The 17,583-nt window shown below is 32.0% G+C and overlaps 1 protein-coding gene across 2 annotated transcripts in view; it reads right to left on the minus strand.

Annotated features, from left to right (window-relative positions):
* LOC126881349 (uncharacterized) overlaps positions 1-17,583 on the minus strand; it is an 89,243-nt gene that overhangs the window by 21,484 nt on the left and 50,176 nt on the right. Inside the window, exon 1 of one of the 2 annotated variants that reach the window (XM_050645593.1) lies at positions 15,643-15,977. The exons of the other annotated variant lie outside the window; for it this stretch is intronic. The gene's annotated coding sequence lies outside the window, so the exon portion shown is untranslated. Of the gene's footprint in view, positions 1-15,642; positions 15,978-17,583 lie in introns of those variants that run through there. 2 annotated transcript variants of the gene reach the window in all.

Raw genomic sequence — 17,583 nt, forward strand, 5'->3', positions numbered from 1 at the left:
TGCACCAGGGACTCCTTTCTTATTGAGTACCCACCACAGAATCTCTCGAGGAACTCTATCATATGCTTTCTCAAGATCAATGAATACCATATGAGCGTTGGTTTTTTTATTCCTGTATTTTTCCATCAGTTGCCTCACAATGAAAATTGCATCTGTTGTTGATCTGCCCTGCATAAATACAAATTGATTATCGGATATTTCGGTTTCTTCACGTATCCGTCTATCAATTACTCTCTCCCATATTTTAATGGTGTGGCTAAGCAGTTTTATAGCCCTGTAGTTTGTACATTGCTCTATATCTCCCCTTGTTTTTGTAGACAGGTACTAGTATACTGCTTCTCCATTCGTCTGGCATTTGTCCAACTTCCATAATTCTATTAAATAAACCTGCTAGCCACCTTGTTCCTGTCTCTCCCAATGCTTTCCATACTTCCCCAGGAATATCATCTGGTCCTACCGCTTTTCCTTTCTTTATTTTTTGAAGCACTTGAGCCACTTCCTCGTTTGTTATTTTGGTGATCATTGCTGCTACTGTCTCCGTTGACTCCACAGGCTGTCTGTCAAATTCTTTATTTAATAAGCTGTCAAAGTACTTTCTCCATCTCTTTTTGACATCCTCTTCGTGAACTAGTAGTTTATTATTTTCATCTCGGATACATCTAATCTGATTAAAATCTTTTGCTTTCTTTGCTTTCTGTTTGGCTATTTTATATATCTTCGTTTCGCCTTCCCTGGTATCAGGTATCTGCTTTAGCTTTTGCTACTGCTACTTTCGCTTCCTTTTTCGCGACCATATAGTTTTGAAGATCTGTGTTGGATATGGTTTCTTGCCACTTTTTATATAATTTTCCCTTCTCTTTTATTTTCCTTTGAACTTCGTTTGACCACCACCAAGTCTCTTTATCCTCAAACTTTTTTCCTGACGTTTTCCCCAGTATTTCAATAGCAGTCTCTCTAATACTACTGGCCATTTTTCTCCAAATTGTAGTAGGGCTTCGTTTCATTTTCCAACATATTTTCTCTACTATTCTTTCCCTGAATAGACCTTCTTTCTCATCTTTTAGCATCCACCACTTGATTTTTTGTGGTCCTCTCCGATATTTTGGTTTAGTTTAACTTTTTACTTCGACGTCCAGAACAAGCAGCTTATGTTGTTGGCTTACTGTCTCACTAACTATTACCTTGCAGTCCTTGCATTCACATATGTCTTCTTTCCTTATCATGAAATAGTCTATTTGGGATTGATGTTGTCCACTTTTGTACGTAATAAGTTGAGTTTCTCTTTTTAAAGAATCTGTTAACAATCGCCATATCTAGTGCTGTTGCTAATTCAAATTCACATACCTTTATCACATCTATTTTTTAAATAATGGATGTGTTTGGTCCATAGAAATTTTGTGTCTAGTACTATACCTAAATACTTGTAGTGATTTACAATAGGGTAGTTAGTATTATATATAGAGACGGTTTGGTTAGTAGTACTTAATCTATGTCGTGTAAACCACATCACTGCAGATTTTTCTGGAAATATAGATAGCCCCATATCTTGCAGCCAATTTATAGTCTGAGACACTGCATTTTTAATATTACTGAAACATTGTCGATATGAACGATGGACAGTGTATATAAACAAATATCGTCTGCATACTGTATTACTTTAATTTCATCATGTAATATGCTATGCAGTTCTGCTGTATAGATATTAAATAAAATTGGTGAGAGCACAGACCCTTGTGGAAGCCCATCATAAATAACTCTAGGTCCATATAATACATTTTGATGGTCTCTGATATATATTTTTCTGTTTTTAAATATTTCTAATATACTAACAGCACTATTTCTGTCCACACCTATGGAAATTAATTTACTATGAAGCAAATCCAAGACTACAGAGTCATATGCACCTTTGATATCTAAAAAGAAACAAGCAACATAATCGTTCCTTGTAAACGCATTTTGAACGTCAGTTACTAATTGCACTACTGCATCTATTGTACCACGTCCTCTCCTATATCCATATTGTGAGATTGGTAACAAGGAATAGTATTCTGTATACCACTCAATCCGTGTTTTAATCATTCTTTCTAGAGTTTTTGTCAAACTAAAAGTAGGGAAATTGGACGATAATAAGTGACTAAATTTGGATCTTTTGAGGGCTTAAGCTGTACACAGATTACTATTTCTTCAGCTGTTTGACAAAGTCGCATTTCAACCACCAATTATTATTTAAGTCTAAAAGTATTATTTTAGCATTATTTGGTAAATGATTGATCATACTATATGTAAAGCTATCTAGTCCCGGAGCTGTATTTTTTGAACTTTTTATTGCAATATCTAATTCATCATGAGTAAATGGACCGCTATTTTCATTTATTTTTTTGGGACAATAATATTTAGGTATTGCTTTTCGGGCAGCTGAAGCGGGAGCATAGAAATTTAACAAGTTTTCAATCAAATCAAAGGAAAGAACAATTTTTTAAAGTTCAACTGTAGTATTTTTTATAGCCTTCATATATGTCCAAGTATCAGAGGCACTAGAATGTTTATTTAATTTACTTAAAAACTCTTTCCAATTCTTACGCTTTTTTATTAAAAAGTAGTTTAGCCTTAGCTTCAACGTTTTTATATTTTAAATAATTAGCAGAATTTGAAAGAGTTTTGTATTTAATTAAAGCATTTTTTCTCGAGAGGACTAGATTTGAACATTCATCATCCCACCAAACTGGTTGTATTTTAGATGGAGTGAATGATTTTTTGATAGGCATCGTAAGATTAGCACTGTCAACAATAGCTGAAGACAAAATAGAAAATATTTGACTACTATTTCTGTTGTTCAAGTTATCAGCTGAGATTCTGTTTCTCTTGGATTATGTATGAAAATAATACCCAATCTGATTTTTTATCGTTCCACTTAGTTGAAGGGTTAATGGTAAAAACATTTGCACCACATTCGTATTGTATTATAATTGGTAGATGATCTGAACCTAAAGGCGAGTTAATTACTCTCCAATTTAATTTATCTACAATGTCTGTAGACGTAGATGTAATTGTAAGGTCAACAGCTGAGGGATTTTCATTTGGTTTGCTTATTCTAGTTGGAGTACCATCATTAATTACAACTAAATTTGCTGAATCAGCTGAATTTGCTTCAGTTAATATTTTTCCTTGCGAGTCATCTAGAACAGAACCCCAAAGGGTATGATGACAGTTGAAGTCACCAGCAAAGATGGTTCGACCCTTATCAAATTGATTAAAAAAACAGTCCCAATCTTGTTGGAGAACTTTTTTTATCTGGGGATTTATAGATTGAAAGTAGAGTAAAATTTAAATCTGTTAATTTGATTGCACATACTTCAATATGATCACCATCAATAAAATTTGCATTTATATTCTGTTCTATATAGGAAAGCTCATGTTTAACAAATATTGCAATACCACCATAACCATCTGATGTATTTTTTTTTAATGATGTTATATCCCTTAAAATTAAAAATTGTATTTGAATTGAACCACGTCTCTGATATAATGAGAATATCTAAGGGATATTCTCTTAAAAATTGAAGAATATTTGGTTTTTATTATTTAAGGAACCTGCGTTCCACTGTAAGATGCGCAATTTAGTATCCTGACAGTTCGCCATCACTAATTTCTATCTGAGCTTCTTTTATAGTATTGACATTACTGTCATTAGGTTCTATTATAAGGGTAGAAACAATTTTCTATTTCGTCTTCGCTGACTATATGCTGATTTTTTATAGAAGTATTAAGAAAATGTGTTATTTTAAAAATAGTTTTTTCTTTAAAAAGTATAAATTCATCCCTAAAGGGATTGGGAATAATAGACTTTGAAACTGGAGTAGAAACATTCCTTTTGGAGGTTGATGCTTCTGGAGGAGAAAAGGGAATTTTTCGTTGAGATGTTGAATGAGATTTGTTACTAGACGAAAGTTTTGGTTTTTTAATGCATTAACTTGATGGGCTGAAGTAGAAGGTAGCTCAGGAAAATTATTAGCTTGGTATAACAGATCAATCAGATAAGAATGCTTCGTTGTTATATTTTCTCCACCCTTTTGTATGGGGTTGAGGCATGGACACTAAAACAATCCAACATTAAAAACCTGGAAGCATTCTAAATGTTGTATTATAGACGTATTCTGAAAATATCATGGACAGATCGTAAAACAAACGCACAAGTGCTCGAACAACTAGGAAAACAATGCGAAGTTTTAAATTCCATAAAAATAAGGAAGTTGGAATACTTGGGGCACATCATGAGAGGTGAAAAATACGAACCATTAAGGAATATAATGCAGGGCAAAATCAAAGGCAGAAGAAGCGTAGGAAGACGTAAAATCTCGTGGCTACGCAATCTCCGTGAATGGTTTGGATGCAGCTCAATTGCCAGAATGATTTCCAATCTCCGATAGGAGCGGAACTTTAAGAAGAAGAACAGATGTTATTAGTGACTACTTTTGCATAGCTGGGATTATCTACTAATTTTTCTGCATCCTTAAATGTAATATTTTTTGTTGCCATTGTTTTTTTAATTTTTTGTTGCTTTAAATAAGATGGACAATCTTTAGATATAGTTGAATGTTGGCTGCTTTTACAAAAAGTGCAAAAAATATATTTAGTACAGGTTTCCATAGCATGTTCATCTGTACATATCTGACAACGAATTTTCCCACGACATTGAGACATTGTGTGACCAAAAATAAACATCTGAGGCACTGCACCACAGGATACACGTAAGGCTCAACTACAAAGTTACACATATTTATCTTTACATTTTGTGGAAGAGTATTCCCTACAAAAGTCAAAATTATGATCTACCTATCAACACATTCCACTGTACCATCACTATCAAGTTTTTACCGTTTCATTATCTTTACATCAGATACCTCCTTCGCCAAAACGATGTTTTCTAATATCATCGCCTCAGAGAAAAAGGTATCGATTTGCATCACGATTCCCTTTCTATGTGTGAAAAACTTTGGTATATGCGCTATAAGATTATTTTTAAGTACAATTTCATGATTTACTAATGAGTTTGCAATACTGAATGTTTTGAAAATTACTTTAACTCTTGCCAATATTTTGAATATCTATGATGTCTTTTTTAAATTCTGAAACTTATTGGAGATGGTGTCCCACTCTAATAGGGAACAACTTTCCCAAGCTCTTATCCTTATGCTCCAAGTAAACGAGATATGGACCATTATCAAAAATTTTATATTTGTTGTTAAAGTCATAAGTATTATTATTATTAACAGAATTATCATTCATACTGCTAGAGCTATCATTTACCTGGGGCGACCCGGTGGACGGGCCGCCCGTATCAATATCCATTGTTAAATTTTACACTAAACAAATTAGACACTATAATTAATTTTTTAAAAAGTACTTAGGGTTTTTTTATTGCTTATCGGAACGTACACGTTACAATCGACTAACCACTGCGAGCGATCACTGAAGACTGAAATACACTGTTTATTTTTCGCCATTAATATGTTTGTAAACTGTTTAATCTTTGATTGAAAACTGAATATAGAAAATAGAAGTTTTAAAGTAGACAGACCTTTATTTAATTTTTAGAACTTCGGGGGTTTGTTAAGAGCGGGTAACTTTTCAAAGAGTCCCCCACAGGCTGGAAAAACTAATAATTCAAAATAGTAAAGCTGATTAGGAACATTTCAGGTAAATAATGATAAGAGGTATGTACGATTTGGTAATCCCAACGTTTTCTTTCTAATGGATTGTACACTCATTTCTTATTTGTGAAAGCATTGATTAAAAGCTACCCTGTCTAGTATTTATTAGATTCTAATCAATGCTGAGAGATAACTTTAGCAGATACCACGTTTTTAAACTTCGTAGAAGGGGTTTGTTTTTATTTCTATCAAAACAATTTGAGGATATTTAAATGAGACCCTGCAATCAAACAAATAACTTGTTATTTGGCTATTGTCACGTAATCCACAATTAGTGCATAAGGTCAAAAGCAATCGAAAGTAAAAGTTTCTACCACCAGTATCCTCGTTTGGATAAAAAATTACCCAGAACTAGGTAGTTGTGAAAGAAAGTTCGCATACTGTTTTTTTATTAATACATATACATACAGTGCGTCCATAAAATAACGCATAAATTCATTATTTCGTAAATCGGAGACAATAAGGAAAAATCCCGAAACAGGTCGATTTTTATTTTTAAATTACAATTTTTTGGCATATATATCATACTAGTGACGTCATCCATTTGGGCGTGATGACTTAATCTATGATTTTTTAAATGAGAATCACGTGATAGCTCATTTAAAAGGGTATTCAATTCTCTATTCACTAATATAAACATTAACATAATTATTTATACAGGGTGTTCAACAATTTTTTAATTAAATTAATTGAGACAAAAAGGAGATTGTATGTAATTTATTTAATTCAAAATAAGTTTTACTATTATCAGAAAACAGGAAAAAAAGGTTTATTTACAAATAAATATTGTTTTTTGCTTAAATTCAATGTTAAAGCTGCCACCCACCTTCCTCTTGGCAGTTTGAACATTTCGTTTAAGCGAAAATCAATGTTTATTTTTCAAATAATTTTTTTTCTGTTTTCTGACAGAGTAAAATGTATTTAGAATTAAATAAATTATATGCATTCATCTTTTTGTGTGGATTCATTTAATTAAACAATTTTTTTTGTGGATATCCTGTATAAATAATTATGTTAATGTTTATATTATTGAATAGAGAATTGAACGTCATTTTAAATGAGCTATCACATGACCCCTATTCTCATTTAAAAAAATCATCGATTACATAATCACGCCCAGATCGATGACGTCACTAGTATTATGTATATGCCAAAAAATCGTAATTTAAAAATAAAAATCGACCTGTTTCGGGATTTTTCCTTAAAGTCGCCGGTTTACAAAATAATTAATTTATACGTTACTTTATGGACGCACTGTATATTATTAGGTTGTGTGTAGAAGATACATTCGGGTTCATTTAATTGTGACATTTTTTAAATCTAAGATAAGTAGTTTATTAACGTATTTATTTGCAATATGTTTCCTAAGTATTTAAGCTAATAGCCCGATCAAAGAACAATCTGACCCCAAAAAAAAAATAAAGCAGGGATAAAAATTTGAGAATAGGTAGTTGAAATTGTCTATTATTATACAGGGTGTTTGGTAAAGTAAAGAATGGGCCATAGCTTAACCTTAGATTTCTGAGGTTAAAATAGGTCGATTTAAGCTAACTTACCTTAGTACAAAAGTTGATAATAACCGAAATACAGGGTGTCAACGTTAAACTTTTATTTTACTTATTTTTGAATATTTCCTGACAGTCATGGGACAACAACACGAAATTTGGTAAGTGTTGCTGGTACTGTATGCCCTACTAAATTATGTTAAACAAACGTTTCTGGCTACTACCAGAGGCGTACGACAGGGGAACGGGAATAGTTGACCCTTCCCAAATTCTACGCCACTGGCATAATTTCTATTTTGGTGCAATTTTTTGATTCTACAATACTTTCTCTGTAAATAATATAATCCTCATTAGTAACGATAAAGCCATTAGTTTTCGACATATTTGAAACTAAAAACGGAGGAGCATAATACATTAATCAAAATAAGTGTACCTTTTCATTTTTAACTTCAAATATCTGGAAAACTGATAACTTTATCCTTACGAATGAAGAGTATTATTTGCATAGAAAGTATTGGAGAATCTAAATATTATGCCAAAAAATGAGTTTTATCAGTGGCGTAGAATTTGGGAAGGGTCAACCATTCACTTTCCCCTGTCGTACGCCTCTGGTATTAACCAGCAACGATTATTTAACATAATTTAGTAGGGTGTAGAGTACCTACACTTTCTGCCAATTATCATAAGGATATGTCAAATAGTTTTATGTACCGGGCACACATAATTCTTAAAGTTTTAAATAAAGAATAAATTATTTAAAAAAAAAGAATACTGTAAAATAATTTGACATACCCTTGTCATACTTGGCAGAAAGTTTAGGCACTGTACACCCTACTAAATTATGTTAAATAATCGTTTCTGACTACTACTAGAGGCGTACGACAGGGGAAAGTAAATGGTTAACCCTTCCCAAATTCTACGCCACTGACGAAACTGCTATTTTAGCATAACTTTTTGATTCTCCAATACTTTCTGTGCAAATAATATGCTCTTTATTCGTGAGGATAAAGTCATTAGTTTTCGAGATATTTGAAGTTAAAAAGGAAAAGGCACACTTATTTTGATTAATGTATTATTCTCCTCCGTTTTTAGCTTCAAATATCTCGAAAACTAATGGCTTTATCGTTACGAATGAAGAGTATGTTATTTACATAGAAAGTATTGGAGAATCAAAAAATTGCACTAAAATATCAATTCCTCCAGTGCCGTATAATTTGGGAAGAGTCAACCATTCACGTTCGCCCGTCGTACGCCTCTGGTAGTAGCCAGAAACGTTTGCTTAAAATAATTTAGTAGGGTGTACAGTTCTGTAATCCCCTCCAACAACACGAAATTTGGTAAGTGGTGCTGGTACTGTACCAGCACCACTTACCAAATTTCGTGTTGTTATCCCATGCCTGTCAGGAAATATTCAAAAATAAATAAGGTAAAAGTTTAACTTTGACACCCTGTATTTCGGTTATTATCAACTTTTATACTAAGGTAAGTTAGTTTAAACCGACCTATTTTAACCTCAGGAATCTAAGGTTAAGCTATGGCCCATTCTTTTCCAAACACCCTGTATAAGAAAAAGTTTACAATTCTACATCCCCTCCATTTTACAAAAATGGAGGGGATTGCCTCCTTCTTGTGGATGCAAAATATACATTCCAAATAAGTCCGGCATTGGATAAAATGACTAATAGTCCAGGGTAATAAGGTTTTTCCCATGACACTCGAGCAGCCAAGGGTACTGAAGCGTTTTTTCGACAGGTAATACCTATAAGAGCAAATTGTAACTATTTCCTGCGTAGAATCTGGCGGCCATTTTTATTTATAAACAATTAAGGGTCAAAAAATGGCATTTTTCCCTTTTTTCTCAAATCAATGGAAAACAGTGAAACTTACGGTTTTTTTAGTACAAATATCTTTGAGCTTATGGAAAAAGCTTTAAAATGACGTATTACAAAGTTTGATATACTCATTAATTGTTAATATAATTGCGAAAAAAGGTCGGAATTGCAAAAAAAATTAATTTCGCAATATCTATTGTAAAAATTAGTGTACAGCTTTGAAATTTTTGTCGTATAAGGTTTCTTTAGTGCTTAATATGTGATAAAAATTTCAAAGCGATTCATTCAATTGTTTAAATTGTATTCAAATTGTTTATCCCAGAGAACATTTTTTTGCAATAACATAAGTCAGAAAAAAATGACGTTAGAACCATTTCATAGGTGCCAAGTGAAAGAGCATGAGCTATGTTTTCAACTTAATTTAAAAAAAACGAATAAAAAATGCATTTATTAGTAATAAATAATTATGCAAAAGTACCGTAAATCTTTCCTTATAAACTTTTTATTTTGTTATATAAGAAATTATATATATTTATTACAATTTTTTATCAATTATGATATAAATAACATTACTTGGTAGTTGTGCACTTAAAACAGGGTAAAAAAGTTAATTTTTTTGGAAAAAGTTATCCAAAAAGTTTATAAGGAAAGATTTACGATACTTTTGCATAACTATTTATTACTAATAAATGCATTTTTATTCACTTTTTTTAAACCAAGTTGAAAACATAGCTCATGCTCTTCCATTTGACACCTGTGGAATGGTTCTAACGTCATTTTTTCTGACTTATGTTATTGCAAAAAAAAATGCTCTCTGAGATAAACAATTCGAATAAAATTTAAACAATTGAATGAATCGCTTTGAAATTTTTTTCACATATTAAGCACCAAAGAACCCTCATTTGACAAAAAATTTCAAACCTGTACACTAATTTTTGCAACAGCTATTGCGAAAATATATTTTTTTTTTTGCAATTACGACCTTTTTTCGCAATTATATTAACAATAAATGAGTATATCAAACTTTGTAATATGTCATTTTAAAGCTTTTCCCATAATCTCAAAGATATTTGTACTAAAAAAATCATAAGTTTCACTGTTTTCCATTGATTTGAAAAAAAAAAAAGGGAAAAATGCCATTTTTTGGCAGTTAATTGTTTATAAATAAAAATGGCCGCCAGATCCTACGCAGGAAATAGTTACGATTTGTTCCTATAGGTATTACGTCGAAAAAACGCTTCAGTGCCCTGGCTGCTCGAGTGTCACGAACAGGGTATATTTTTGTCTTATTACCCTGGCCTATAATTATAAGCAACTTTTGTTCTACAGAGTTTTTTCACTAAGTCAATACTTTTCGAGTTATTTGCGAGTGAATACAGAGGCGCAACAGAGCATGAAGCTTGCGGGGGGCCCCAATCGCTTAAGGGCCCCATCTTGTCATCTGATATTATGTAAAAATCTGTTATTGTTATATTATTTTTACGTTGTCTGTTTAAATTTAAAAACGTAAAAATTTCTAACTAGACGTATTTGCCAAGTGAATCATCTCATAATATCTAGAAACTTAATCCCTTCCGGCCTACCGAAATTTTATGGCAGCGACAATAAACTATATAATGGTTTGTACGTGACTATTGAAAGATATTAGAATTGCAATTTGCCGAATTTAAGAACAATATTTTTAAATCTAAAAATGGGTTTTCTTTCTCTCTGTTCTTTACCTGCTTTTAGTATTTCGATACAACATTATCGCCAGTAATTTCATATTGGTTGTTTGCATTGAATGTTATTTATGTTTGTGTTGTTTTACGGTTATAGTTGCATCAGTTTGGTACGCATTTATTTAACAATTATTGACGACTTTTCTTGTGTAATCATTGGACAATCTCTTAACAGATAAACGGTAAGATAAGGAAATTATAACACTTACGCTTTAGGGAAGTCAATGTAGAAAAACTTGCATTGTTTCGGTTTCGGAAAAAATCAAACAAGCTTATATTTTTCTAAAACATTTTTTGTTAGTTTATAATATATCTTATCTTAAAGTGAAAAGTTCTACTCACAGATGCCTCTAATTGTTTATTAATTCTTTAAACAATAAAACTGTTTTATATTAAATAATTTTAAAAGATATCGGTGAATTCATCATTTTACTTTGTTCAAAAATGTTTATATTTGCTTTTTGATTATGCTGAATTCGAATATGTCATTAAATCAGGGCCATAAGTACGATGTTGGGGGCCCCGGGGCAAACGTGATCTGGGGGCCCCCTACCGGGGGGTCTGGGGTTAATCACCTAGCAGAAGGAGTCCGGGAAAATTGATATTTGACCACTTGAAAACGCATTTTAATGTACTCTATGACTGAAGTTTAATGTACCTACCTACATATTGCTATTTTAGTTGACCAACACAAAAAAAAATTGAAATCACATTATTTTAAGCTAAATATTTACCATCAATGTAACATATTTTCTGTTTTCATAAAAAATATACTACATATGTATAATGTTACTTACATTCTTCGGCTATAATGTAGGTTTTTAATCGCGTTATATTGCCTATAGGCAGTATAACGCGATTACAATCGCGGGGCCCCCTTCGCCGGGGGCCCCGAGGGCCCCGGTTGCCCCAATGGTAGTTACGGCCCTGTCAGACATTATAACTTGAAAATTCAAAATAAATTTTTTTGAGCACTTATACAGTATGTCTGCGTGGCTTCGAACCATATGGGAAACATTTTTATTATCAATTTTATATATATAATCTTTAGACCTTCTACCCTCTTGGGTGTAGGTTATCAATTTTACAAAAAAAGTTATTCTTCATGAAATGCTCTGAATGGTCTTAATTAAATCTGAGATACAAAATAAGCCAGATAAACCATCAGATATCAAAGCTTATCAATTTTATACGAGGTAAGTCAAAAAATAGGAATTTAACTCAAGGATAAAGTACTTTTATATTTAACAGTATACGATTTTAATTTTGATATGTAATTACATCCTTGTAAATAAAAAATTAATTTTTCCAAATATTTCTCAAATTACCGATAATCAAGATCATTTTATTACAATTATAATAACTATTTTATTATTAATTTTTTAATTTTACGAAAAAATTCTTTATAAAATTCTTATCAGATTCTTTATAAAAAGCTCTGCATTATCTTAAAACGAAGATTCAATCGTAATATATCACATTTTACCAACTTTATACGAGGTATGTCGAAAATATGAATTTCTCTCTAAGAGTTAAGTACCTTTATAGTTCACAATATTTCAACTGGAATGATATAATTGCATATTTAAACATAGTTTTTAATTGCGAAGGACTTTTTATAATAAAATTTTTCAATATTGTAAAATATAAAGGTGGTATAGGTACTATTGAGCGAAATTAATATTTTTTGATATACCTCGTATAAAATCAATAAAATTTAATATATATGATTATTGCAACTTAAGTTTTATACCATGCAGAGCATTTTTCCAAGCTACGCAAACACACTGTATAAGAAATCAAGAAAGAATTGTTTTAACATTTACTATTTTTAAAGCTGGTTATTAAATGTATTGTAGGTAAGTTGTACAGAAAACAACAAAAGAAGTTGTTTATTTGGAATGGGTCTGTATACCAATAAAGATGAGAAATGTAAGTTGTTGTGAACAGTGAATGATAACGCTAACACAAAAAAGTTTTTGTTAAATAAGTCGTATTTAGTAATTGTTTAACGCGGGAGCAGTCGCGCTCACTTCTGTCACGTAAGCAGTCGCGCGTAGAACAAAATCTAACAATACGAATTTAAAACAAAGTTCAATTTTATAATATTTTTGTTTGCTTGTTATGTTAAATATCTATTTCTAACAATTTTAAAACTAATTGGTTCCCACCAAAGCCACAAATTCCACACAAAAAAAATAAAAATGAAATTAAAAAATTTTAAAAAAATCCTACGCATTACTACAATCTTCTTCGAGGCACTTACAAGTGGAAAGTTATGTTGCAAAATTTTTCATTAAGTTATCACGGAAAATGATAAAAAGTCGGATTTTTTCTAACGGCGCGACTGCTCCCGGGTTAAAAGGGGCCCCATTTCAAATTCAGCGGGGGGCCCCGACGGAGTTTGTTATTTTTAACAAAAAATAGAATATTTCAACGTAAAATAACCAAAAAACTGAGCACTTTTCAGGGAAAACTCATTACAACTTTTTTAAAGTGTTTAAAAAAGGTTTACTTTTGTTTTTCTTTTTAACTTCTAACATTAAAATTAGGTTAGTTACGCTCAAAATTGGTTGGTCCCTTTTACATTTTGGTAAAAAGGATCACGAAAATCAGCCGCTAATTAGCATCCCAAATAAAATGAATCGTTACCGCTTCACAAGTTACTTTACTTTTGTATTGTTTATATGATCTATAAGTTTCATTGGTTCAAAGTGCTCATTTTTGAAAAAATTTGGTTTTAAAATATTTTTTTAATTCTTCATTTTTTTTTTTTCAAAATAACTTAAAAATTAATAGTAATACCAAAAATCTCAAAGAGTAATAAAAGGTACGTTTTGCTTTTCTGAATATTTTGGATTTTTTGTTTTCCTGTTAAACAAAAATTGGTTACGCTATGGCTGTTCAAAATTTGTATACACTCGTGATTAGTGACTCGTTCAAGCCATTTTAACCAGTCTTTTTAAAAATAAGCACTTTGAGCCGATGAAACTTACATATCATATAAAGAATACAAAGTAACTTGTGAAGCGGTAACGATTAATTTCATTTGGGATGCTAATTAGGGGAATATCTTTGCGATTCTTTTTGCCAAAAAATAAAACGAACCAACAATATTTTGAGCGTACCTCACTTACTTTAAATGTTGGAAGGTTTTTTAAAAAACAAAAAAACTTTTTTAAATACTTTAAAAAAGTTGTAATGAGTTTTCCCCGAAAAGTGCACCGTTTTTTGGTTATTTCACGTTGAAATATTCAATTTGGAATTTGACGAAGAAGAAACCTACTTTTCATTAACTACAACTCTGCGTCAACTGGGTCTACAGACTTCATCATTTTTTTCCATTTTTATAGGCTATATTTTGGATAAGAATATTTTTTTCGATAAAATACTTCCTTTTTGGGTTATTTGCGAAAAAAAGGGGAAAAACATGTTTTTTTTTTTGTTAAAAATGAACATATTCAGTCGCAAATAACTCGAAAAGTATTGACTTAAAGAAAAAACCCTATAGAGCAAAAGTTGCTTAGAATTGATCATTTTATCCAATTCCGGACTTAATTTAAATGTATATTTTTCACCCCCGAGAAGGGGGTAATCCCCTTCATTTTTTTAAATGGAGGAGATGTAGAATTGTAAACTTTTTCTTATACTTATATTATTTTTGTATAATAGACAATTTCAACTACGTATTTCCAAATTTTCATCCTCCTTTATTTTTTTTTTTGAGGTTTTCGTAAACCTCAAGCCTCAGTCAAAATTAGGAGTAGAGTTAAAATAATGTATTTTTTATAAATTGAAAGGTGTGTTCCGTTTTAATAAATAATTTTAAATTCGTTGTTTTATTTCAAATTAAATAAATAGATACCTTGTATATATGCATATTTTGCATGTTTACTTGCATATTGATCATAAATTGGTGCATATTTTGAATAAATATCAGTGGTGTCATGGCAAAATTAGCAGTGCGGGAACGCAGTGCCGGAACGCACTGCTAATTTTTGTTTACAAAACCTAAATTCTCTATTATTTTTTTTTCTTTTCTTAACCAGTGCGGGAACGGCGTTCCCACACCATGACACCACTGATAAATATTAGTGCATATTATGCGCATATTTCTTGCAAATTCTGAATAATCCGAGCTTTACTTATGACAAATCTCGTAATGAGTGGAAATATAACTATTGGCAATAATAATACCATACAGCAAACAGACACTTACAAATATCTGGGACACGAGATCAAAATAAGCAGAGACAATCAAAAACATGAAATACAGAGGCGGATACGCCTACATGGCAGCATTTGGTAAACTAAGTCATATTCTAAAAAAATCAATTTCTATGTGTCTCAAGCGAAAGGTTTATAACCAATGTGTTTTGCTTGTACAAACTTATGGAGCAGAGACTTTAACACTGACGCAAAAATCCGCAAATAAACTCAGAATTACACAACGAGCCATGGAACGTGCAATGCTGAACGTGAGCTTTCGAGACCACATAACAAACCAACAAATCATGCAAAGATCAGGAGTTCAAGACGTCATCGAAAGAGCTACGACGCTTAAATGTAGGGGTCGCCAACTTCTTGAAAATTTCAAGATATTGTCTTGATTTCAAGACAAGATCAAGACAAGAAGTAATTTTAGATTTCAAGACAAGACAAGAAATTTTATATCAATACTTCTTGTCAAGATTCTTGTCAAGAAAACAAGAAATCTTGAAATATCTTGACTGATAATGAAAACTCTAAAACGTATTTATTTGTGAAAAAGATAACATTATTTTAACATAACATATTTTAATTTATTGAACACTTTTTTCGCCAAAACGATATACAAAAATGTAAATTAAAAATAATAATTAATGATATTTACCTAATCCTGTTGAAAATACAATTGCAAACTAGATTTTATTTTAAATAACAAATTTAGCACATTTTTAAATCGGAATTGATAAGCCATGATAAGGCAGATAACATTTCTCATAGAGTAAACGCCTCGCAGATTTCTGGCTTTGCTATTGTTAAAGCTGCTCTTGAAAAGAGCCTTTCCGCAGGTACAAATGTTGCTGGCGATCCGAAAAAATCCTTGGCCATTTTCGATAATGACGGATAGATATTTTCGTGTCTTCTTCACCAATCAAGTATACTCTCAGACCAGTATATTCTGACCTAGGCTCATTTATGTATTTTTCAATTTCATACTTCCAAGATTGTAAGTTATCATTGTCAGCGTTCTTAAATAGATAAGTAATATCTAAATCAAATTCGTTATCTTTTTTTTTCAGACTAAGTGCTGTCTCTGGTATTGGATTCTGTAGATTATTCTGGGATTTATTAAAATAATAAGCTTTAAATATTTCTTCAAATTTTTGTACTGCCTCTGATTGTAGAAGCTTTCCCCAAGATGAAGAGGAAAATGCCTCTACTTTATGCCGAGGATCCAAAATAAGAACTATACAGTATATCCAATTAGTTTTGTTATAGTGTTTCAATATTTTATCTCTCGCAGCTTGAATGAAGTAAATTAATTACTCGTCGGTAGTGTCTCTATCAATTTAATTATCAAGTTAATGAGCCCAATATTTCCAGTTTGTCTAAAAGTAAGTTTACTCCAATTACCTCCAATGGGAGTGTGCAATATTTTCCCCCTTTGAGCCTTCGAGTATTGAAGAAAGTGTTTTAAAGCTTCTCAGATACTGACAAAATTTACTGATCAAGACCCATTCTTTATCTAATATTTTGCATTTATTTCGATTTTCGATCGGGACTCCCCCCATTGACCGTGTTAGCACGCAACGCAATAAAAAGGTCGCCGGGGAATCACCGGACCGGGTAATCAAGAAATTTCAAGATCTTGAAATTTCTTGAGTCAAGACAAGATATAAAATGTCAAGAAAACGTCAAGACAAGATTTTTTTAAATTTCTTGATTTTTTCTCAAGACAGGACAAGAAGTTGTTGTCAAGACAAGAATTCTTGTCTTGTCGACCCCTACTTAAATGGAACTGGGCAGGACACTTAGCTAGAACACAAGATGGACGGTGGATACGGCGAATCATGGAATGGAGGCCCAGAAACTATAAAAAAGCCGAGGATGACCACTAGATGGACCGACGACATAAAAAGAGTACCTAGCGGGAAACTGGCTACAAGCGGCACAGTGTAGAGAACACTCGAAAGAACTGGGGGAGGTCTATGTCCAGCAGTGGACGCGATTGGCTGATTGATGATGATGCATTACCTTATTTAACATTTTTTCTGTTTCCGTGAGAACATATATTCAATGTAGGTATATTCAATTTTATTTTTTCCATATCTTTAACTATCAGTTCTTGTTTGTTATTGATTCCCTATATATTTCATGTTCCTAAATTCATTATAAGTAAATTTTCAATTCGCCCAGCAGTTATGTGAACGGGGTCGAGTTCGCTCCCAATGGTAAGAATTTTACCTGCACTAAAAAAGGTAGAGTCCGAATTGGCTCCCATAGACAAAATTTATTTTAACTAAACATGTCGAAAATATCACCCAGCGTTGTCACTTCTTTCAAATTTTCTCTTTTTGTTAGAAACAGGTACCTTCCTAGAAATATCTATGGGAAAGGAGGAAGACCTAACCCTTCGGTCCTAACTTAACTTTCGGGTATTAGAGTGTAGAGCGCAAACCGGCCGATTTCAGGTAAGAGCGCAAAACGGTCGAGCGCATACCGGCCGACACCGATAATTTGTGTTAAAATTGCCACATATGCCAATGTTGAACTAAAACAAACTCTAAAAGTATTTGTCTAAAAGTATAATTTTCCTATAAAAAGTCTA

This window comes from Diabrotica virgifera, chromosome 3, assembly GCF_917563875.1.
Source record: "Diabrotica virgifera virgifera chromosome 3, PGI_DIABVI_V3a".
In the NCBI taxonomy this organism is placed as follows: Eukaryota; Metazoa; Arthropoda; class Insecta; order Coleoptera; family Chrysomelidae; genus Diabrotica; species Diabrotica virgifera.